At 44.4% G+C, this 25121-nt stretch overlaps 1 protein-coding gene across 1 annotated transcript in view; it reads right to left on the bottom strand.

The window, feature by feature from the left end:
• The window catches only part of KCNJ15 (potassium inwardly rectifying channel subfamily J member 15), a 42712-nt gene extending 21939 nt beyond the window's left edge, over positions 1-20773 (bottom strand). Inside the window, exon 1 of the mRNA XM_055313504.1 lies at positions 20761-20773. The gene's annotated coding sequence lies outside the window, so the exon portion shown is untranslated. The remainder of the gene's footprint in view (positions 1-20760) is intronic.
• Between the last annotated feature and the right edge of the window lie 4348 nt (positions 20774-25121).

The raw sequence follows: 25121 nt of genomic DNA, 5'->3' as shown, positions 1-25121 counted from the left end.
TCCTGTATCCTTTCTGTGAGTGGCTCCACATTCACCCAAGCTTGATGCCAGGTCACCTTCTTACCCCCCTACCTTTATGACCACAACACATTGTCTTCAATTCTGCCTCCAGAATAATTCTTGTGTCCATCCCCAGTTCTGCTGCCCTTTCAAGGCTTCATCCTGCTGGTGACATCTCTGGATGTTCTCTCCACTGCCCAAGCTTCAGGGATGATGAGTTGCTTTCACTTCTGTGCAGGCTGCATACTGCCCCACATCTTTCTACCTGTCTTTGTTCCTGGCGTCTTGGCTGCCTGAAAAGCCTATCCTAGTGCCAGATCTCTCAGCTGAACCCCCATGGTACCCTTGGCTCACTCCTCCCACTAAGGGTTCATTTAGGACCCTGTCTCTCCTTCATCACTGTAACTCAAACTATAATGCCCTCACTCCAGCACCATGATTGTCTCTGAATGCACTCATCTCCTCTTCCAGTTGGTGAGTTTTTTGAGAACAAAGATTGGCGGTTCATTCATCTTTGCACCCACAGTAACACAGTCCCTGGCATCTAGAAGGTGCTCAAAACAAAAGTTTTAATGATTCGTATTCATCACTCTACATATGAGTCAACAAATGAACCAATAAATGGATTAATAAGCAATCTATAAATTAAAGAATGAATGAAGGTCAAAGATGACCCAAAACACATGAGCAGTTTCAACACATTTATCAGTACACAAGAAGTTTTCTGAATTCTTTCTTTGAAGCAACTTATAGTTACATACTGTTCCACCCCTGTGGGAAGCGACTTTCCACTATGCTGCAATTCTCTGGGTTAAGGAACATTTCCTTTTGACCATCCTGACTCAGACGCTCCCGGAAGCTGGCCTGACCGTTTCAGTTTCCTTTGCTGATGACCCTTATGCTGTGATTCACAGGTGTCCTCAAAGAATACAGAGATGTTCAGATACAGCTTTTCTCTCTCAGGATGGCTTCCTTTTTCAGGAATGATTAATTATACCCGTAGTTACACAAGGGATTATAGGTTTCCATTAAAGAAGTCTAATTACTTTCACATGTGTTTTGGTTCCTCCTTTATTTACCTCGCCCACCCCACACACATGCATACACACATACATGCACCCACATACAACATTAGCCTGTAAATTGCTGCAAAATCCTATTTGTCTTCATTCAATGTTAGCAGGTTTCTCGAGAATATCTTTAAGAAGCCCAAGGACTTAACTTGAAGACCAGGGTAAGGTTAGAAGGAATGGAGGGAAGGCTCATGGATCCATAGGGTGGGCATCTATTCCTTCTAATCTCTAGTTCTTCTCTTCATCCATTAAGCCACCACATTTGATCTCTAGGATTTACTTCTTAAGCCAAAAGAGCTAAGTATTATTTTGGGTAGACCATTACCCCCTTCTCAGTCATGATAAATAAGACCTAGTTTCTAATGCTAGTCCTATTGGCATTTTAAACAAACTATGGAGTGGATGTTTGAGAAAAACTGTAAAACTCATACAAAGCCTAGAATTAAAAATGATGACGTGGCTTTTAAATTCCAGTGGGACAACCCCTCCATCTCGGCCACTATTTCCTGGAAATTGCTACTATTCTCCATTATTGCCTAATTACCAACATGTTACTAATTTACTCACTCGGTCACTCACTCATTCAGCAAACATTTAACTCTAAGAAAATTCAGTCTTGTGTCTGATGTCCTGGTCCTCAAACAATACCATCTAATAGGGGAGATGACATATACATGAATTGTTGCAACACCAAGCAGAATAGAATCCACTATGGCTAAACACTATCTTGTGGACACTTTTAGACTTCTATCATAAGGCTTAATATTATTTAGTGGCTCGTGTGTTTCTCCTATCCCATGAGACTGTAAACAGTATAAAGACAGGGACTTTTTCTTATTCTCATACTCTATATATTGTCCTTATTTAACATAGTATCTCCCCAGCTGACATGGATGAATGTAACGTATACAAACATACAAAAACTTTCAGGAAAGGATTGATTCTTTCCAACTGAAAGAATCACAGAAGCCTTCATGCATTTTCTGTAGGAAGAGGAAATAGAAGAAAGAGAATTGTCTGTGAAGGGAATTGCCCAGGCCAAAGTATGATGTGGTAGCAAAGTACTTTCTTGGGCACATTCATTTTATTGGATCATAGCTTATATCAATACTTTTCCACTGTGGCTGGCATCTAAGAAACATCTGGGGAAGTTTTCAAGTGCCCTAATACCTTGGCTTCCCCACATATCAACTGAATCAGAACCGCTCATCAGACAGAAGGGAAAGAAGGGACATATTATTTGGAACCTGAGTTTTGGTACTTTTTGAAAATTCCCTGTTTGTTTCTACTGTGTATTGATGGTTGAGAATCACTGTGGTACCTCAAGAAAGTTAGTATGAGGACAAATTTAAGGCTATACTGGCGATAGATTTTTAAAAGGCCATGGAGATCAAACTGAAGAGTTTGATCTTTCAACAGGTAAAGAGAAGCCAGTAGCAAGACAGGTGTAGATGGAGAGAGTAGCTACAGAGACATTATTCAGGAGGCTGTTTTATTCACCTAAGCAATACATGAACTCAAGGGCATCACCACCTTGGCCTACCAACAGGTGAAATTCACACACCTATTAGAGGTAGAGTAGTGGCAGGGGAACAGGAGCTGGCAGGTCTCTGGGGTTGGTCCCCGGATAAAAAGGAGGATTTACATGAAAAGTAGAGAATACTGAAGACAACATGGTGAAGCTGGCTCTCATCTCAAGGAGCAGGAGTTAACCACATGAGTCAATAAGATCTGTACAAAAGAAAAGCACTAAGGGCAGAAGGCAGCTGAGGACAGAATCTTGGAGACTGCCTGCATTGAAAAGAAGGAGAGAAGACTTTCAAGCAAAGCAGCTGGAGAAAGTGCCACCTGATTGTTGGACAGCCATATAGGTTCATCAGAAGGGACAACTAAGGAAATAAGATTTCGGGAGAGAGGACATGTTCTAGAGGTCAAAGATTTGAGAGAGACACTGTTCAGGAGGCATTGATGCTCCCAGGGGTGAGTCCTAGAAAGGAGGGGGACACCTATTTCCCTAAGATAGGAAGGAAAGAAGAAAGGTTATCTCCATTACACATGTATTTATTGAGAACCTACTACTTTCCAGACTATTCCAGACACTGGGGATTCCAGTGTACAAACAAAGCGCTTGTTCTCATGAAGCTTCTGTTCCATTTGAGGGGAAGGGGAAGAAAGATAGGAAGAGCTATAGATAAATATTAAGGAATAGAGGATGAAATTTGATGAACTGTGCTCTTCATCCAGGGAATGATGGTATGGTCCTTTGGGGTAACATGAGCAGGGATGAAGGATGTGGAAGGACCTGAGCTAGTTCCTGAGAAGCCAGGAGAGGAGACAGGAGATAAAGAAAGGAGTTCAACCAGCCACAGGGTCTGTGAGCCCCTCACACAGGACCTGGTCTCTAGGCTGCACCTGCTGTGACTTTGCCGATACTGGGCAGCCTGGGAGCCCTGGCTGAGTATGGAAGAGGGGAGGTGCCCAGAGCTGGGGACTGGCAAGACCTTCATGGTAAAGGTTACCGGGCCTTGGGATTACAAATACCACGTTAGAAACATAAACATCTGAAAACCACAGAATGTAAATGCTCAAGGTCACAGCACACTCATCAGCTCGTGGGATCCATATGGTAATTGAGCACATTAAGAAGCCTACTAGCTCTGCTATTGAGTTTTAGAAGGGCTATAATTTAGTATTGCCAGCTATCAATTAGGCCTGTTTTCCTCATCTGTAAAATGAGAGGGTTGGACGAAATGGTCTCCAAGCTCTCTTCAGCATGGGCAGCGGTGAACATCAGAGCGCATGCGAAATTCTGAAACTTCATTTACTTCTTTAACGTATACATTGAATGTGTAACTATTGGTGCTCAACAATGCGGCTGTAGGGCTAACAGAGCTCTGGTGAACGAAGCCCTTGGTCTTATGGACCATGCTGGTTTTAAAAATAAATGGCCCTCTGAAAACACACAACCTAAATTCTGGTGGGAGAGATCTCAGGTATCATGAGTAACTGATAATTTATCTATAGGACGTTGGAACAGACTGACTTGAAAATTATTAGAGATGAATAGGTTCTAATATTTGCAAGCTGGGGAAGTTGCTTTGTTAATATTGGGGAAAAGAGGGAGACAGTGGTTTAAAAAAAACAAGAAAGAAAGGAAAGAAGGAAGATAGGAGGAGGGAAGGAGGAAGGAAGAAAGAAAAAGAAAGAAATAAAAAGGAGATTTTCCAGGACCAGAATGAATAGCTAGGGATATTAAATAAAGTTACACAGAAGTGAGCTAAGATGTATTCACAGCAATATATGTAGGCTCTTTCTCGCTCTCAAAAAATGTGAACAAGAGTTAATCAGGCCTTAAGTAGGTCGTAAAGACCTAAGGTAAAATGTGATCAACTGAACAACCAGGCTACTAGCTAGCTACAATCACTTAATATTCTAAACATCACTTTTCACATGCAATGCAGTTTATGAGTAATATGGTACATGATATTGAAAGAAATAAACCTAGGGATGTGTGCTTGTTCACATAGCTGCATTTATCATATACCATGTCACTAAGATCTTAGTGACTAATTCTGCAAGTTATTTATTTGTGCATTTAATCTGAATTAATAGCTAATTGCTATGTTTAGAATCATATTTGATGCATTACTGAGTTTTATACCCAAAACCTTTGTTCACACAAACTGGGGTTTCAATCTTAACAGTATAGGTTACAAGTATTAATTACTCTTTTTCCTAATAAAGTTAATGCTGTATTTTATTTGCAATCTCATACAGTCATGCTTATTCATATTTAAGCACTAGAAATGCCAAAAGTGGAAGTTTTCTTCAAATTGGTAAGATACATACTAGTGGAAATGAAATAGAGAGTAGGGAAAAAAATCATGCCTGAGGTCAAGATGAATCATTTTGGTTGGACCTTCCAGAAATTCCCTGGTGTTTTGAGGTTTCGGTGTTTTATTTTTCCCTTCCTTCTGTACCACCCTGTGTGACCAGCAGGAAGCACTCTGGGGGTCTTACCTCGAGTCCAGGTGCTGGGGCCCAACTCAACTGAAGGTCCCAGAGATCCAGGGGAGTAATGAAGGGGCCTGGCTCTGCAGGAAAGAATCCTGGGGCACTGGGAGGGTGTGTGCAGTCCAAATCTTAGGCTACATGCTCATGTGATAGCTAAGAAAATGGGCGGGAACCTGCCCTCTACCCCAGAAGGTGAAGCCAAGCATTCGAGTCCTCCTCACCCACTTCCATGGTGGATGAACAGTAGAGCCCTTGGGCCACAAGGATGGCCAGCACAGGACTTTGGTTTTTATGGGTAAATGACAGCCCCTTTGCCAAAAAAGGTATCTCTATTTTATTTTGGGGGAGTGGGAAGTTGTGTTGTTTTATTTTTTTAAAATTTTTTATTTGTATTAAATTTGTCAACATAGAGTATATCTATTTTTTTAAGTTATTTGACAACAGAAACTGCCAGGCAGAACTACTACCTGGAAGGCTATACAGCATTTTCTCATTCTTCATCGGTGCTGGGGGACACTAGAAATTTTTTTTCTCTCCTGAATTCTCTCCAAAGGGCTCTGAAACCTTGGAAAATTATCTGATCAAGAATCACATTTTAGGGGACACCTGGGTGGCTCAGTCGGTGAAGCATCTGCCTTCAGCTCAAGTGATCATGATCTCAGGGTCCTGGGAGTGAGCCGCAAGTCAGGTTCCCTGCTCAGTGGGGAGTCTGCTTCTCCCTCTGTCACTGCTTCTCCCCCTGCTCATACTCACTCCTTCGCTCTCAAATAAATAAATAAATAAATAAATAAATAAATAAATAAAATCAAAAACAAACAAAAGAAAAAGAATCACATTTTAGTAGCTCTCCAAGCCTCATGGGCTTCATACTCTCTGTCATGAGCCTGATCTTAGTATTAGGTCACAGGTTTTGTAGTTTGTTTTTAAAACACTGGGCTAGGGGATCCCTGGGTGGATCAGTGGATTAGCGCCTGCCTTTGGTCCAGGGTGTGATCCTGGAGACCCGGGATCAAGTCCCACGTCAGGCTCCCAGCATGGAGCCTGCTTCTCCCTCCTCCTGTGTCTCTGCCTCTCTCTCTCTCTATGTCTATCATAAATAAACAAATAAATAAATAAATACATCTTTTTAGAAAATAAATAAATAAAAAATAAAACACTGGGCTACCAAGCAGCCCTTTGTGGTGGATAATTATTATAAACAAATGGGAACACACTAGAAATTTCCCTGACTGGATGGATCTCATGAACCTTCACTTTCGATGACCTCCACATGCATTCCTACAGATATTTCTTCTCTGCTAATCGGTTACCATAATGACCTCTGGACAGGATGTGGACTATCTGCATGGAATAATAATGACCAGGCCCAAAGCCAGGGTGTAGACGATAATATAGTATAAGCAGCGTAGCACACAGGCTTATTGCTTTCTGACTAGAAAAATAACCAAAATGGTGCTCAGCTCAGTCCTCAGGGATTTTCTTTATAGGATCAACCTTAGGAATAACAGTTCTGGGAAGGAACTACTGACAAACACCAACAGTTTAGGGACAGTAGGAATTGCTTACCTGTGTTAAACCTGACCTCTCTCTCTCTCTCTCTGTACACACTCACATATATACAAACACACACATACTCTGGTCCAATTTACAGAATTTTGTTATCTTCCCTTGGTCTTGACAAAACCGGATGAATGATCACATATGCATTCAATATTATTCCATGCTCAGCTTTGTCTTGAGCGTTTTGCTGATAGGATAGGAACATGATATAGTGGAAAATATAGGGTTGGAACCTTAAATCTCAGTCTCCTGGTATGACAGTGGGGGCAGTCCTTAAAGTCCGAAAGCTTGTGCCAAGGCCAACCTGATGGGCACATCCTGAGGACAAAGGAAGATGCCCTGTGGAAGGTACTTGAGCTGGTGACTTTGGACAAGTATCCATGCTCCCTGGTTTTCAGCATCCTCCTTTCAAACAAGGGAGATGATAAAGTTTACCTCGCATTAGATTAGAATCACAAATGGCTAGATGACTGCATCCAACTTAGGGTGCAAAGCAGGACTCTGAGAAGGGTAGCTGTCTGTCACTGGGTCATATGAGACGTTCCTCCCACCACCATCACCAGGGGCTCATTATCTGATTGGGGCAAAGGGTGATGACACCTGTACTGAACAGATGCCCACACGGGACCCAATATATGAAAAGGTCTTCATGGCACAGACACATTCTAGGTCTGGTTCTGTCTAGAGAAAAGGAAATTCAGGGAGTCCAAATGTGATGAGGCTCCATGGAAGGGAAAGCGAAGCCTAATGGGCCTTGAAGGAAAGTGTTGAGGGTGGATCACAAGACTGGAATGGTAAAGATTAGCAGCTTCGAGGAAAGAAATCATGTGGGCAAAGGCAATGAGATGAGGACAAATCCAAAGGAACTGAATAGGGGACCTTGGTAAGGAGAGGTGGGGGAGGAGACTTGAGAAACTGAGGTCCGTGATGGAGAATGGAGAATGGACCAGACACGCTGGTCGATGCTTTTGACAGTCAGGTTCCATAAGTCTGGGCAAGACCGTCCCTAACTGCAAACCTCCCCGACTGCCAGGGACACCTGGTGTTTTGGTGCCAAGCTTCCTTTCTTGTCTCCTTTCCCCTGATTTTAGAGAGCACTGTGGTTGCTTTCCATACCAGCCTGTGCAGTATGCACTCAATTTATAGTTTACAGGGATTTCTCACACACCCATGTATGTTTTCCACTGAAGTCTGTACTTTTTCCTAGACCCACCCAAATTCCAGAGCATGCTTCATTTGTATGCCAAGTTCATAGTATTTCTCTTTGTCACTCTCCTCTCCTTATAAAACCTAGGAGAAAGTTACCTTTTTAACGTTTCTATGTGGTTTTGACAGAAAAAAAAACAAGGAAAGAAGAATGTCAAAAAATAATTATGAGGGTATATTTTCTGATTGAATCTGCATTAAGAACCACCCAGTAAATCAGTCTCTACCAAATCTAAATCTTTTTTTTAAAAGATTTTATTTATTCATGAGAGATACACACACACAAACACACACACACACAGAGAGAGAGAGAGAGAGAGAGAGAGGGGCAGAGACACAGGCAGAGGGAGAAGCAGGCTCCATGCAGGGAGCCTGACGTGGGACTCGATCCCGGGTCTCCAGGATCACGGCCCGGGCCAAAGGCAGGTGCCAAACCACTGAGCCACCCAGGGATTCCCCCCAAATCTAAATCTTGTTTATCAAGGTATGAGTAGCTATAGGGGTATAATCCCTTTTATAAGTAAAAGAATAAGAAAATTCATTTGAAGATTTTTGTAAGGGTGGTGAGCTAGATTCTGGAATTCTGAGTTTCCTTACAAAGTAAGTTTTTGAAAAACAGAACTGTATAAGAAGGGAATTAAGTCCTTAGGGAGGAAAGCAAGCTCATTTTGGTCATTTGGAGAATGGTCGTTATCTATTAATTCCTAGAAGACAGAAGAGCCTTCCTGACATTTTCACAAAAAGCATCTCCTGGTTTCCCTGTGGCAGGAATCCCTCTAAGTTTACAGATGAGAAACTGAGACGTTAGATAACTAGCAGAGGATCACACAGCCTTCCAATTTGGAGGGCTTCCACCCTCAGATCTACTCATTTCCTCTCCTCTCTCCAGCCGCCTTAAAGAAAAGCCTGTGTTCACCTTGGGTTGGGGCATGGGTGATGCTGGAGAATCCACGCGGGAGGTGGGGAATCTTGAATGGGAACAGAAGGAACCAGTCTTTACAGATTGATGGCTTCCCATGTGCCCCCAAATGTGCAAAGACACCGAGGCGCAAACGTCCATGTGCCTTACTCAAGGGCTCTGTGGCTGGGATTGCATGCCTGGAATTCACATCCAGGAATGCTGGCTTCCAAAGTCCAAAGTCTCTTGTCATGAGATCAGCCTGTCTCTCTTAACAGAGTGGCAGCTTCCACCACTACCTACCAGGGGCTTTTTCTCGCTCATCTTTCGTTTCTGCAGGACTTCAAGAAATCTTATCACATATGTATGTTCTCCTATCCAGAAGTTTCCGAAATAGTATTGACTTGACTTTTGCTAAGAAAATGAAAGTTTCCATTCTTTTAATCCACCTATATATTTTTCAAAATGACTATAATATATAGCATTTATGTCTTGCTGAGTTTTGTTTAATCACAGCACAGCACCAAGAAACCAGAAAGTAGTCCCAGCAAAACAAACTTTAAGCTGTAGGTTCAATGCCAACAGCAACTAATTGTTCTGAGGGAACTGGCCTTGCTTGCTCATTCTCTTTCCCTCCTTATGACTGTCTTTGTCAGATCCTGCTTGTGTTCAAAAGGTCGCTGATCTTATGAAAGAATAGACTTGAAAAGTCTTGCTTTAATCATTTCAGTAATTAGCAAATTTGGACACTGCATTATCTTTCCCCTTTTACTGGAAACACATTCAAGAACGAACTTGTCGTTTATCCAGAGTGTCTCAGGAGAACTGAAGCTCGTAACTTGCAAAAGCCAGGTAGGTATTCACCCAGGTGTGAAAGGGCTTGAGTTGCTAGAATCTTCCTTCAGGGGTACATGTAAGCTCTGCTCCACCCTAAGCCTATACTTTTAAAATTGTGATGGAGGTTAATTTATTGAATCACTTGGTTGGGTTTCAGGAGGAAAGGCATGGGCTAGCCACCCACAGATTGGGGCATGGAGGGAAGGAAACTTTCACCATCAGCAGGCTCAGAAGAACCTCTGAGGACTCTGACTTGCCAGCCAAACGATAATCTCTCAATCGTCTGATTTTTTTTTATCTCTAGTGGAGTTGGGAAGAGGCCACCAAGCCCTCTCTACTCTCTTTTCTTGTTGGCACCATCAGACCACCTGCAGCTTCTTTCCCTCAACTTCCAAACCTGCTTCTCACCTACTCTGATAAATGAGTCAAGGTGGTATCAGTAAGAGTGTCTCTGGAAAATTCCTACTGCCCATTGCTGCTTTGGTCCTCTATCTGCTTCTCTGATGATTTGTTCTCTTTCTGCACGGTAGACTTTCCCTTTTCTCAACCTCGGGCCCCCACCAGTTATGTTCCCCAAGGTCTGTTGCTCATCCTCCTTTATTTCTTTTTATACTGTCTCTTGTGTCCTCCACCTGACCTTCTTGACCATGACTGGTCCCATTACATTAACTGCTGCTGACCAACAGCACTTCCTCTCAGATCTATTCTGTGCTTCCAACATCCCATGGGACACCTTTCCTAGAGAACTGCCCAGAACTGACTTGTGCCAAACAGAAATCATACTATTCATTCCCCCTAATTGCAGTTACTTCTCCTGACTTTTGGTTCCAAGCAACAGCATCCTCAATCTGCCACCTGCCTGTAAAATCCTTCCCTCCTGCTTAATCTAGTGGGAACCCAGAGACTCCGCCTTTTAATGCACCTTGCGAGTGCTTTCCTTTCCCCTTCTGCTGTCACTTTGGGCTCCACATCTTCAGCCTCTCAAAACATTCCTTCCGGCCAGTCACATGGCCTTCATTCCTTTAAAGTGCAGCTCAGGACCCCCCAAACCAAAGCCTTCAAAGTGACTCCTCACTGCTTACCAAATTGAACCCCAAAACAGTCTTTGGCAACCAGCCTACCCTTGAGTCTCATTTCCAGAGGCACAGCATTTAAGGAGGTAGTCTCCAGAGGCCAATGACCCTGCTTCAAAGATGACTTCACCCCTTCTGAAGCAAGTTACATAACATCTGCACCCTGCTTTCCTCCTCTTGAAAACAAGGCCCATAATACAGCCTGCCAGATAGGACAGACAGTTGTTGTCAGGATTAAGGTGGATCTAGAACCTAGTGGCCTTTGGTGAGCACTCAACCTCACCTTGACTACTGCCAGCACTGCCCCTTCATTCCCTCCCTGGGGCACCTGCTATTCTCTGACTCTGATGGCTTCTCCTCCCATCCTGACTTTCAAAGTCTTATTCATTCTTTAGTACTCTCTGGAATGCCCCAGGCCTTTCCTTACTGTCCCAAACATATCTGGTCTTATCTCTTGACTATCTCCAGCTGTTTGCCATGGCTCCTCGTGCAGTTCTTGTGTTCTTCCTGGCACCACAGACGTTCCGCTCTTTGAGTGGTTTTTTACTATTTCTCCACCTCTGTTCCTACCCACACATCCTCACAGAAGCAGACTGGGGGCTCCTTGAGATCAAGGACTGAGTCTTCTCCCACAGCCACCCAGCCTCCTGCCGAGCAAGCTACCCACACACATGTGCAGGACGAAGGGGATCAGGGCTGGAATCCAAATATCCAAAATCCTGTTTGGATTTGATTAAAAACTCATTAAATATTCATTTCCACCCACTTTAGGGCTGGTACGTCATAGGCCATTTCTTCAGATATTGAAAACTAAATGAGGTGTGCTACATAAAGGATAGTTTAGAGAACATCCCCCAAGAGACTGGACTACACAAGCTAATATCCATCATTATAAAATGTATTTTTAAATATATATATGCTCACACAGCCTTGGACTCTGAAACACTGTGTACTGGCACAGGCTGCTCTTGGTCGGAGTGAGATGTATTTGATGGTGATCACAGAAAGGTGGTTCCTGTAAGTTTTAGTCCTATCACCTTTCATCCTTAAAATGGGAAATCTTAGAAAATTCTCTTCAACTTAAAATTTAAAGCACATTGGAACCCAAATAACCTCATTGCTATAGGTATGCTAACACATGCCAGACTAAAACATAGCACTTGAGGACAACTTGAATGATGTGACAATACGGCCGGGTTCCCTGGATTGTCCAAACCATGGATCAAATCACCCTCTTCCTCCCCAGGATTGCAGCAAATGCCTCCTCTTCTTTCTTTCCCTAGGATCAAACTTTCAGTGCACAGACCCATGCCAATGCCACGGAGTTCTATTTCAGTTTCCCTCTTTGCAAAATACTTTGCATGCTGCCTATTTTCCCTGTGTGGGGAAAATTTACTCAACTACTTTGTAGCAGGTATGGGGTGCCCTGTAGAAACTCGTAAAAATATGTCTCCCTTCCATAATGACCCCACTTAAGCAATTCTAGCAGTTGATCTATCACTTTGTAATGTACACCAAGAGAAAAAAAAAAAGCACCAGTAGGTAGTTTTCAGATACATGTATTTTTAAAACACTTTGGATAAAAAGTTCTCCGTTGGCATAAATGCATGTCGTGGTTCAACTGAAGGTGTAATTAAGGCAAAAATTCCACCTTCGTGTCAATGCGTGTCGATTCAAAAAGCATCGCCTGAGGAATTATTTGTGGCAAGCTCTGGGAGCACAGAGGGAGAATCATGTAAAATCTCCATCATCATGGACCTTGCAATTCAGTAGGTGAGAGAGATGAGTAGATGGGCTCTTGTAATGTGGGACCAAGTGGGATGAACCAGCTAATCCAGGGTGGGGAGGGATGTCGACAGAGGGCTCCTAGCCCAGGTGTGGTGGATCCTAGATGGCTTTCTGGTGCTGGTGCCAGACCTGAGTCTAAACCAGTGGAGAATGTTTGTCCCCTCACTTACAGACAATTAAATTACAGAGACAGATATGCCAAAAAAAAAAAAATCCCAAGAGGGAGAATAGACATTGTCTTTCAAAGGAATTATAAAATATGGTACATGATAAGACTAGACACAGCAAGGGCCCTGATTGATTTCCAGGTTCAAATATAAGGTGCATTTAAAACTCATTTAATTCTGAAGTCACAAACAAGATTCTGCTGCTGTGGGCCTGTGTACATTTAGTTTGTGTTTTTAAAAAATAGGTGAAACTCACATAAAGGAAGCAAATGATTTAATCAAATTACCTCTTTGAGGCTTACCTGTATTTTCCTTTCTCATCTACTTTTATAGTCATGTTGTATTTGTGTGAAGGTATGTGGATGTGCCTTTGGAAATCCACATATATCCTTGGGGAATAAGTGGAATGTAAATCCACTTAGATCCTTAGGGAATAAGATGGATGTACTTTTCACAGAAGTGAGAAGTAAATACATTCTTAGGGGCTGACTAAGAATGGTCTGTGGTCATGTCACAATTCCAGAAACTGGTCTGTGGTCATGTCACAATCCCAGAAACTGGCCAATCACCTGCAAGGACAGCTCAGGTCCAGAAGGTACAACCCACAGCCAAGAAGCACATGAACATTACAACATGTTCTTTCTTGGAGAACATGACACCTTGCCACCCCATACCGATTGGAGTTTGAAAAGGTGTTCCCAGTGAAGCTGCATGAAATATTAGTCAAAGGAGTAAATAATAGCTGTAAGGAAGTAGGAGGAGGTGGGAGGCAGTTCTATAGTCCACCATGGTTCTACGACTTGGGAGTCAAAGTCAAAGGATGCCTCTGCTGTGGGACTTCTCAGAGTTTTAGCATGCTGATGATGATTGTGAAGGCCAAGAGGGAGTTATAGACTATGATAGATTCCTATCTAAGTACAAGCCACCTTATTTTTTGTAGGGCAAGAGTGACATGGAACCCCCCTTCAGGACTCATTGCTTGCCAGTAGAATGTCCTAGGACAGGTGATGCTTTACTATCAAGTCCCATTGTGGTTCAGGATACCCCCTCCTACCTTTTGGCTAGGGGAACCACTCCTGCTCCCAGACCCCTGGGCCAGGAAGTAGTAGGCCAGCACCTAAGGGTCTCCTCTAGTTCCCAAGTGATGGAGTCATGGAGACCTGGAGTGGTGTCCTCACTTCCCCTTACCTCCCAAGGCAGCTATGGCCTGCCTGGGAGAAGCCAATTCTTCTGCCCATAAGAGCCAGGTGGGTTGTGGTATCAGGAAATGGAACCCTGAGTCTTTCTTGATCGGATTATCCCTGCATTCTCATTGACAACAATTGAGCCATGTGACATAATACCCAACTCCTTTGTTAAGGAGTGTTGGTAAGACCAACATCACAGGGTGTCTGGGTGGCTCAGTTGGTCTGTCCTCTGCTCGGGTTGTGATCCCTGGGTCCTGGAATTGAGTACCCTGAGTCTAGTTCCCTGCTTAGTGGGGAGCCTACTTCTCCCTTTGCTCCTCCTCCCCCCACTTGTGCTCTCTTTCTTTCTGCTCCCTCTCTCTCTCTCAAATGAATAGATAAAATCTTTTTTAAAAAATGATTAGATCTTTTTAAGGAAATGATTTTTAAAAAGCCTTTTTAAAAAATGAATAGATAAACATTTTTGTAAAAAATGACAGCATTTTTTGATGCTGTTTAGACAGCAATTTTGGGGGATGTTTCATCTTTAATATGGACCTCAGGTGGAAATTACAGATTTGAAATTCATTAAATAAGACAAAATGTTGAAAATAAAGCACCACTGTTTCGTGATGTTGTTAACACTGAAATACTCTGTCTATACCTACACTGTTACATTATTAATGTTGCGTCTAAACGCACACTCTCCTTGCATTTAAATATAAAATCTTTCCATGGACTTTTGAAAATATAAAGAAGACCCAGCAGGTTCTCATTCCTTAGTATTTAGAGAATTCTAGGCAAAGGAACAAGGTGCTCCAGGGCTTATATATTTTTCTTCAGCCTCTAGCAGGTATGTTGGGATGGGGTTTTTAGGAAGAGTACAGATGCTGCCAAATTTCGTGATGTTTCAAAGCAAAGGATAAACTTCTCAAATGTGTTCTTAAAAGATAGGAATAAAGGGTAATTCAAGAAGTAAGAAAGACCGATTTGGGGAACTGACTTTGTGTTCTTTGGCAGGGTGGAGTAGGATGGAGCAAGATATCACTCTGCCAACGTTTGAAGGCGTAAACATTGCTGAGTGAGTGCATTACCTGACCTGGTAGGCATGGGTTTTGCAAGCATTCATACCGAGAAATGGCACTGTTACCCTGCTGTCTAAGTGGGAAACAGCATTAACAGAAAGGAGGAAAGAGGCTGTCCCTTGCCAGACACATGGACATTTCACAGGGCAAACCCTCTAGTCTGTTAGAAGAGAGGCACATTCCTGATGCCTTTAAATTCATTCTAGGTTCTAGGCCCATGGTTAGCAGGGTGTTCTTCTGGTTTTAACTTGAGTGAGGGCCTTTCAAATGGAAAAAGTGCACCATTAATTTCAGTGCCCACACACTCTGCTGTAGGAAAAACAGAACTTTGATAGCATCTTGCCCTTGGGCCTAGTTATGGCCTAAAGGTTTGGCCACAGCGCAAGGATCTACATTTCACGGCAACCTGCCAGTGAAATGAGAAACATTCTACATATCGCCCAGATCAATTTTCCATATATCACCACCGATCATTAGATATGTATAAGCACGATGGTATTTTTGCTTATCATTTTCCAGTTACTCAGAGGGCAGCCAGCAGTTAAAATTTACATAAGTGAATGCAACCATTCCTTCAAAAAACAAGCATTGGGCCTTTATTATGTATGACACAGAGTGGATTGATCATGAAGGTAATGAAACCAAGCTTCAGGGAGCCTCGCTTATACTTAGAACAGCCCTCTCCAAAGCTTTGTACCTAATTTTCTAGTCATGATCTTGCATTCCTTCTCCTTAAAGAGGGCCCTCCAAATTGTATATTCTTCAAGCTCCATGTGATCTTGATCAGCCTGTGTGTTGGTGCTGGAGAAAACACACAAGAATTTTCATAGTGATCACCCTGACATGGGGGCAACCCCAGCTGAAATAGGATGTGGACTGAAACCCAAACTTGACTACCCGGGTCCTCAAAACAACCTGAGGATTGGATCTCTACTGCAGGAGTCACCCTCCGGGGATCCCTGGGTGGCGCAGTGGTTTAGCGCCTGCCTTTGGCCCAGGGCGCGATCCTGGAGACCCGGGATCGAATCCCACGTCGGGCTCCCGGTGCATGGAGCCTGCTTGTCCCTCTGCCTGTGTCTCTGCCTCTCTCTCTCTCTCTCTCTCTCTCTCTCTCTGTGACTATCATAAATAAAAAATAAAAATAAATAAAATTTATTTAAAAAAAAAAAAGGAGTCACCCTCCGAGTCCCCTGTGTATTCCAATGGCCTCAGGGTGATCTGTAATCCCAGGAACATGTCAGGTTGAGAACTCAGAACCCTGGATGAGGGCATAAATTGCCAATGGAACACGGTGGCTCTGGATAAACATCACCGTCCTCGTCCCTGAAGGAATCGCTTGCTTTGTTTACTGTGGATCGATACACATCTAGATTGCCCTAAATTTGAGCTGCAGGGCTCAAATGAAAGAACAAAATAAAACTGTTCTTATTCTGTTACTAATTCTTTCCCACATTTCCTGTGGGTCCTCAGTCCCCTGGCAGGATAGACATGATCTTCCACTTAATTGGTTCCTATGGACAAGAGTGTTTTTGTACCACAAATCACCATCTTGTCCACCTCGTGCACCATCTGTCCGATGCTGTGAGCATTATCAGGCAGCCCTGACTTGTGTCTATACCATGACTAAAATATCTGGCATTTTGTGCTATAGGATTTTAGGTCTAGAAGCACAGACTGTATTCTGGAATCAGGCTCCATGGGACCTTCTAGAGTCACAGTGGATTGCTACGACCATGGGTTTATTGATCTTTTCACCTGTTAAAGCACCATGCCCACTGAAGGGAACACAGGTACACAGACCCCTCGTGAGCTCTGATGACATTTTTTTCTAGGAAATGAACAGAAATATTTTTGGTTAAAAAGCCTTAGAAATATGGTAAGAATCCCTATGTGGTCTCCAGCTGCATCACACCAAGTGGAGAAGCCCTCACCCTTGTCTATATTAACCCAGAGAATATTTTGTCACATTTGTCAGACTCCAGTTTCTTGCCTTGTCTTACAGCAAGAATGTGCATTTGCTCATTTTTCCCCTTTCATTTCAACCAAGTAACACTTACAAAATAAAACTTGTTTTATTTAGATTGTTTGTTTTTTTAGATTACACATTATTTTCTCTCATTCTGTGCCCTCATTTCTCCCTTTCAAGGTGGAGAAGCAGGCTGCCTGTTTTTTTTTTCTTTAGTTGAGGGAAGGTTTGGCATTTCTAGGGCTGCTTGTTTCTAGCCGCACCATTCCTTTTACCTGCCTGTAAAACTGGCACAGGGAAGCTACCTGAACAAGCAGCAAAGAGCCAGGTGTGTTGGGTCAGAGCTGTCCCCTTCCAGAGCCCTCCATCCTTACACACAGAGCACAGCCCGGCTTGGTTCACTTTGCATTTCTGCAACCCCTCTACCCAGCCCTGCTGCACCCCACTCTCCACCTGCAGCCAAAATCCCACTGCCTAGGTGGCCCCCCCTATGAGATGGAGGTGAGGGGCAGGGGAGAGAGAAGGATGGATAATCACCTCTGCTTGGTTAATATTAAATGCCTCTTGCATTTACCCACTAACACACAACAACCTCTTCTTTGCAAGCGTACAAACTAATATTAACACTTGCTATAGCTGCCTGACTATTTTTTGGAGTGAACTCACTCTGACTTGAAAGACAAATTATAACACATGTGGAGACACCTCGTTTCCTCCAGCGTGACGTGCTTCAATTGTTGCAGGCGGAAAGACAGTAGCTGAGTCACTTACACATTGAAGACTGCGGGCAATGATCAGAATGATAGGGAGACTGTGAGCCCTGCACAGGGGTTTGCCATCTGGGCCCCGTCCTGCTTGGGGCGCCCCCCGGGGACTGTTGGGTGGGCTGGGAGACTCAGATGTGGCCACCGCACAAATACAGTCCGCAAAATACAGTCTGGGCTCCTAAGTGGGGCAGGTGAGGAAGTCAGAGCATTGCTCCATGTCTCTAACCCAGGAGGGGGTGAGGCAGGAAAGGATATTTCAAGTGCTTGACACTTGCTGATTAAGTCTGGAAAAGTTTGCGCTCTGCTCGTTCAGTGCCACACACCGGTGGCTTTCCGTGTATGAGCATGTGGCCGTGTGTCAGGTGGATAATTACACACGTGTGTACACACACACACACACACACACACACACCAAAACGAGAAAGCGCAGCCCTCCCCAGATTTCCTCTTGCAAGGGCAGAGCCAAGTGTGCCCGCTGAGCCCTGCATCCAGGAACCCGCAGACCTGCTTTTGTTGGCTCTCAGGATGGCTGGCGGGGGAAGCCTGGGGTCTCGCTCTCGTCCACCCCCCCCCAAAAAAAAAAACGAGCCGACTGCACCAGTGTGCAGTGTGAGGAGAGGAAATTGGGGAAATAGCACTTTCCGTAAAATGACCACAACGGTTGGTGGAGGAAGCGGTGGGGAGAGGGTGGGAGGGCTTTTTAAAAATGTGTTTTCCTGGGCAGCCCGGGTGGCTCAGCGGTTTAGTGATGCCTGCAGCCCAGGGTGTGATCCTGGAGACCCGGGATCGAGTCCCACATGGGGCTCCCTGCATGGAGCCTGCTTCTCCCTCTGCCTGTGTCTCTGCCTCTCTCTCTCTCTCTCTATCTGTGTCTCTCATGAATAAATAAATTAATAAAATAAAAAAGAAAGAACCTGCTAGGGGCACCTGGGTGGCTCAGTGGTTGAGCGTCTGCCTTTGGCCCAGGGCGTGATCTGGGGGTTCAGGGATGGAGTCCCACATCTGAGCTCCCTGCACAGAGCCTGCTTCTCCCTCTGCCTGTGTCTCTGCCTCTCTCTCTGCCTTTCTCATGAATAAACAAATAAATTATTTTTTAAAAAATGTGTTTTCCTTAAACAACCAGATTCACAGCATTCAACCAAGCCCCTTCCTAACCAACCCCCAAGGTACTTCTGCCTTTGCTGAGCTCTGTGAAGACACGTCAGCTCCGTTATTTGATTAGCATTTCCGAGATAGGGACCTGATCCGGTTCAACTCTCCTACTCTAACTTTTCCTGAAGACTTTGCCACGTGACCCCTGGGTGGCTCCCTGCACTGGCACGGATTACACTCCCAGCCAGAAACACAGGGAAACTGCTAAACAAAGCAACACAAAACAAGAGGGGAAAAAATAATAATAACACCACCACCACCACCACCCCCCCACACACACCCTGAAAACCCAGGGAAGAAAGGGTCGAGGGAGTCGTGAGTGGGGTAAGTGCTGCCTTGTTGTGCGGGTCACGGTCCCCGGAAGGTGCCCTTTGACTCTTTTCTTTGGATGCTTAGGGGGACTTGAAATGGAGAGGACGTGTCACCTAAGGCTATTGTTGTCCAAGCATTTACGAGAGGGGACAACGCAGGGTAGGGGTCTGGGATAACAGTCGATCGCGCGTGTGCATGAGTGTGACTCTGGGGCTTCCAGGCAGGAAAGGACTTTACAGATCATTTGCCATTTTAGTTTTCAAGATTCTTCCTTTAGGTAAAAAAAAAAAAGAAAAAGGGAAAAAAAAAACAGCCATTAGAAACGACAAATACCCACCATTTGCTTTGAGGTGGATGGACCTGGAGGGTATTATGCTGAGTGAAGTAAGTCAATCGGAGAAGGACAAACATGATATGGTCTCATTCATTTGGGGAGCATAAAAAATAGTGAAAGGGAATAAAGGGGAAATGAGTGAAAATATCAGAGAGGGTGACAAAACATGAGACACACCTAACTCTGGGAAACGAACAAGGGGTAGTGGAAGGGGAGGTGGGCGGGGGGACAGGGTGACTGGGTGACGGGCACTTAGGGGGGCACTTGGCGGGATGAGCACTAGGGGTTATGCTATAGGTTGGCAAATTGAACTCCGATAAAAAAAATTAAAAAATAAAAAATAAGACAAAGAAAAAACAAAGGAAAAAAAAGGAAAAAGAAAAAGAAAAAAAGAATAAGAAAAAAGTCGAAATACTTTCCATTCCGAAGAACTAAACCTACATGTGTGAACCGAGTGGCACGAGTCATCCTGGTCTTTAATTCCCCCAGGTGACCACTGCATTGGTCGACAGTGTCCTAACCCGTGGCTTTCGGGAGTTGGGAGGTCAAGAAACACCTCACCCAATGACAGATTCTTACTTCCTTCAGGCGACTACATGCAGAAATACAGAGAGGAGATCAAAACAAAACAAAACAAAACAAAAAAACAGACAAACAAAAACCTACTTCCAGGGAGCAGCGTGGAAGTGCCGCTCAGAGGAACATTTCTCGGCTGCGAGCAGTCGAAACTTACAGGCGATCACACACAGGTTCTGAGACCCGCTTCCCCACGGGTTGTGAACAAAGGTTCATAATATTTCCAAAGTCAGAATTGTTTACCTTCCTTCCACCTACCGTGGAAAACTTACGTAACTTTTTTTCCCCCTTCCTAAGCATAGGTAACAGATTTAAAAATATTCCGCTGAGGTTTCGCCTTACGGCAACCTGGACTGCCTTCTCCCCGGACAAAGGAAACTGACTGCCAGAAAAAGACCCAAGAACTCTATAATCACTGAAAAATCAGTAACAAACTTGCTCTGACAGCCACTGCGAGAGGAAAACCCTTGCAAGGAGAAGTCGGGGAGTCCCTCCTTCCCTCCACCTAGATCACTTACACCCACAGCAAACAAGACAACATCTGGATATTGTTTCACAGGCAAGAATAAAGCACTTTTTTTTTTGCCCCATCATTAAGTAAAAAACCCGTTCTCCACATGCAAACAGCCCTTGTAAAGTTCCCCCAGATAAGCTTGGAAGTTTTGAATGATTTAAGGGAGTTTTAAGAGAATCACCCCTCGTTCATTGCTTTGGAGCAAAGTTTGTTCAGAAACCTCTCCAGCCGGGCTCAGTGCTGCGGGGTTGACCGAAGCGTGTACCTCTTACCTGCAGAGACGTGGATGCACCAGACTCCTGCCTGGATGGGAAGTGATGACCCCGGCAAAGAAATGTCCAGGCGATGCAGGTTGCCTTGGGAAAGATAGGTGTTTAGGTTCTCTCAAAGTGAAGAAAAGTGTCTCGCCGTTCGCTGTCAGTCAAAAACAAGTTGGTACAAGTTGGAGTAGGATTTACCTGAAGGAACTGAAGAGAGGAGGAAAGAGATTGGGAGAGATTGAGCAGAGGGAGGAGGGACGAGGAGGGAGGAGGGAGGGGGAGAGGGAGAGAGGGCTCCATGATGTCAGCAGTGTGCCTTAAGGAAATCTACAGACCAGCAAAAGATTCTAGTGGACACCGGGTCCTGAGCTCCCCGAACACCTGTAGGAAAGAAAACTGATTCCCTTTTAAAGACAAGGGGCCAGTTAATCTTTGAAGAAACTTTGGCCACTCTTATCAAAGCCTTTTTTTAAGGCCCCTTTGCCTAAAGAAACCATAAATAAATAACCAGTTAACATCTCTGCTAACCAGCTCTCTGACATCCCATGTTCCCTCCTCCTCGTCCCTCTCCCCACTGCAAATGAATGTTAACAGAATTCCTGCCTCTTGGGAAAAGCAGAACAAACCCATACAGATGATACATATATCGAATGTACATAAGCAAAATGTCACAGAGGAAAACTCTTGTGTTTTTAGCTCAATCTCCCTGGAGCCTCTGTTTTCCCTAACCAAAAAAAGCTTAAAGAAGTTGCATAGATGTGGGTAAAATTGAGTTCTTTGGGATCACGGAAGCTGGGATTGAGGCTCCGTGTTGGAATCCGGTTTCCAGTATTTGTGCCCAGTGTCCGGTGCTTTTATGAGAAACGGCCAGACTTCATCCTTGAGGCAGAAGTCTAAAGGGAGGTCTCAGTCTCTGGAAGTGGAGGCAAGTTTCTTTCTGGAATAGAGTTGTATGTCCTTCCTACGCCAAGTCATTTCTTGTGGCCATCATGCCAGGGAGGCCCGTCCAAGGCCCATGAGGGTCACCAAACTTCTGGGGCCAGAGTGCACATGGAGCCCCGGGAAGCCCTAAGAGACAGGATGGCTTTCCTGCAGGTGCCTTCCCCAGTGAGCTCCCCCGCACGGGTCACAGGCAACGCTGTCAAGGGAAGTGAAGCCACTCTGTCTCAAAATGATGATGACGCACTCACATGTCCCCTGTACGAGCACCTCGGCAGGGCCAGGGCTCTGCAGGTGCCTTAAGCTGGAGGGAAGACTAGATGACCCAACTGATTTGTTGGTAGCAAATGGTACATCCCCTCCCCTGCATCCTGGGTCCACTCCTATGCATTTCCTCCACTTCATGCTGGATGTAGCTCTTGCTTTTCAGGGGGCTCGAATAAATGGGGGCAGGAAGGGATGAGGGATTATTTTTTTTTTAAGGGGGAAAGCCTGAAACTGCCTACTTTACCCTACCACCTTCCTTGACTCCAAGCCTTGGTGTAAATCATGCCCTTTTTGGTCATTCCCAGTGGGAATGATGTATCATCCTTCCCTTTTGTCCTCTTTCCCAGGGAGCAGAGGCCTTTTCAGCCTGCGGAAGTAGGGTGGCTCCTCAGAGAAGATGCTGGGCTCCCCTGGGGGCTCAGAACTGGAGGGGATGAAGACAGGAGGGAGTGCAGATGTCTTCAAGCTGGTGATCCTACTCCAGACCGTAGAATCAGATGCACATCAGAGGAAGATGTGATGAAAGCCCCACATAAAATAGGGAAACACAGAAGTGCAAAATAGGAAGTGGAAAACCCAGCTTCAAGGCCTGACCGTATCCTACGTCAAGTGGTTTGCGCAGGCTGTCCCATTGGCCTGGAATGTTCTCCCTCAGATCTTCATTCACCCAGCCAATTCTGGTCAAGACTTAGCCCCGTGGCACCTTCTCAGGGGACCCGGGCCCCCCCATCTCATACAGCCCCAACCCAACTGGATGCCTAGTTCTCCCTTTTATTCTGTATGCCACTTAGCACTGTCTAAATTGTCCTGACTCTTTATCATTTGCTGTCGGTTTCGTTTAGTGCTTGACCACACCTGTCTTGTGCACTGTGTGTCCGTTGAGGGACACCTGGCACATCATAGTCCCTCAAACAATTAATTGTCAGGTAGCTTGATAAAAGATTATGAATGGACAGTGCGGCTTGTCACAATTGAAATTTAATTCTTATTTTCTTACTTTTAATGAGTATTTCCAGGGCCAGCTTTAATTAGTAAAGTAACATTCGAATACTGTTTCTCAATGTACAAAGTTCGTTCAGATATGTTATTAATTTGGTGCTCAGACCAAAAAGGCACGATTAGTTTCAGGGCCAGGAAGTGGAAGTCAGAGAGGTTAAGTGACGTGCTCAGAGTCACAGAGCTGGAAGGGAGTGAGGCTCAAAACAACTCTTCTCATGCATTCTTCATTAGGCTACATTTTTCTCAAATTCGTCTGTTGTGGGCATACATATGCATGTGTCAATCCCTTTGAATATCAATTCATACACTACCTGAATGATAATCACAGTCTAATACTCTGGCAAGTTTTAGATCTTGCAGGACCATACACAGCAGAGCTCGTATTCCTTAATAACACACTCTTAAAAATGATGAAAGAAGAAAAGGAGTTCAAAATAGTATGAAAACATGGAAAGATTTAAAGGTTAAGACAATATGCTTCATGTTGGCGGTGTCCACCTGTTTTTGTTCATTTTCCTTTGGGGCTACACATCAACTATCAGATAGGGAGGTTGTAGCTGTAACAATTCATAAAAGGACATAAGGCATTATAAATGCATGATAAAGTGATGAGATGTGTGTGGGATAGCTCTAGAAAAGTATCTATGAGATTTCTGTCGCAGGGGACAGACTCCTTGGCATGCTTCAATAATTGAGTGATCTAAGTATTTCCAGTGCTAAATGAGGGAGAGAAACGAGACAAATTACTAATCCTGACAAAAGCATTTTGTGTCACCAGTCTCCCTCCCATCCAGTGAATGAAATCTGCTTTGCAACCCACTTCTATCAGAATCTACAATCAGATTACTTCAAAAAAACATAGCTAATCATCTTGTAACTGAAGATGGTCGATGTTACTGATCTTTTAGCCTAAAATAAAAAACAAACATGAAGGAGTATTCCGTAACTCTTTCTTCTTTCCTTCCTTCCTAGTTAATTGAAAGCAAGACTCTTACATGTGTCAAATTTTAATAGAGTATACATCTAAAGTCTGAATTTGTATCCAAAGTTTTAAATGATGTCTGAAAACTGGACAGAAAAGATCACAAGAACCAGCTCTTCTGAGAGAGCCATTTCCCAAGAAAAAATTCCAAAAAAGAAGAAGAAAAAAAAAAGCTGTAGTGTTTCCAATTCTCATCTTGGCTTAAATTGAGACATAAAAAACCTTCAAGTGTGATAAGAGGAAAAAAGTACATTTTTACCTTTGAATAGATCTATTTAAGTTGCTGTAGATATGGGACTATTTACGGAGGATTATGTCAGTTTTTAAAACTTCTTGGAAGCCGCTTATGACCCCACGGGCTTCAAGTGTCCCCACAGGCCAGGCAGGACTTGGTCGGGTGCCTCATTTGCGCTCATAGCCCCTGGCCCAGCGGCATGTCAAACATCCCCCAGGAATGTAGGTGAGCCATGAAGAATGAAGAATGCCCACCTCAATCCTTTCAAGACTCTGCAAAGCCAGACCTGGGGGCCTGCTTGGCTTTGACCTTGCCAGGGGGAGGCTTGTGTCAGGAAGCCACAATGTTGAAATCTTGTCTTGGAGTGGCTCTCTAGAAGCAGCTGTTGCGACAAAGATGCATGTGCAATTTATTAAAGTGCTCCTGGGAGAAATCTGAGGGAGAGGAGGTGGGGCAAGCAGGGGAGGGAATGAAGTTAAGAGGGCAATTTTAGGTTCAGGCCAGTTCCTTGCCTGAATCTGGAGGGAGTTTTGGAGTGAAAGTTGCATATTAATGAGGGAGCTGGACTGCCTTGCTCCTGCCCAGCCACCTTTGCTAGGAGTAGAAGGGCCAATGGGGCATCCAACTGTCCTGGTGCTCTGGCTTTCTGTATCCACAAGGAAGTGGCTCCAGTAGCACAGGGGCAGGCTTATGAAGGGGTGGGAGGTTAAGGGTAGCGGCTGCAAGGCATCAGAAATAGTACACCTGGAAGGTGGGGAATGCACACCCAGGAGCAGGGAAAAAGATCTGGGGGGGATCTGGGCAGACCACCAGCAACATAGGCTCATCCTGTGAATGCTGGAAGTGTTCCTTTCCACTGGTACAGTTACCCCCCTTACTGTGAACCCTCACTCCCAGAGCATCCCCACTCTCTTCCTCTGCCACATCAGTTTCTCAATCAAAATAAAATTG

Source organism: Nyctereutes procyonoides, unplaced genomic scaffold (assembly GCF_905146905.1).
Source record: "Nyctereutes procyonoides isolate TBG_1078 unplaced genomic scaffold, NYPRO_anot_genome, whole genome shotgun sequence".
Taxonomy (NCBI): domain Eukaryota; kingdom Metazoa; phylum Chordata; class Mammalia; order Carnivora; family Canidae; genus Nyctereutes; species Nyctereutes procyonoides.
The sequence above is the reverse complement of the archived record's forward strand: the minus strand, read 5'-3'. Positions and strand labels throughout refer to the sequence as shown.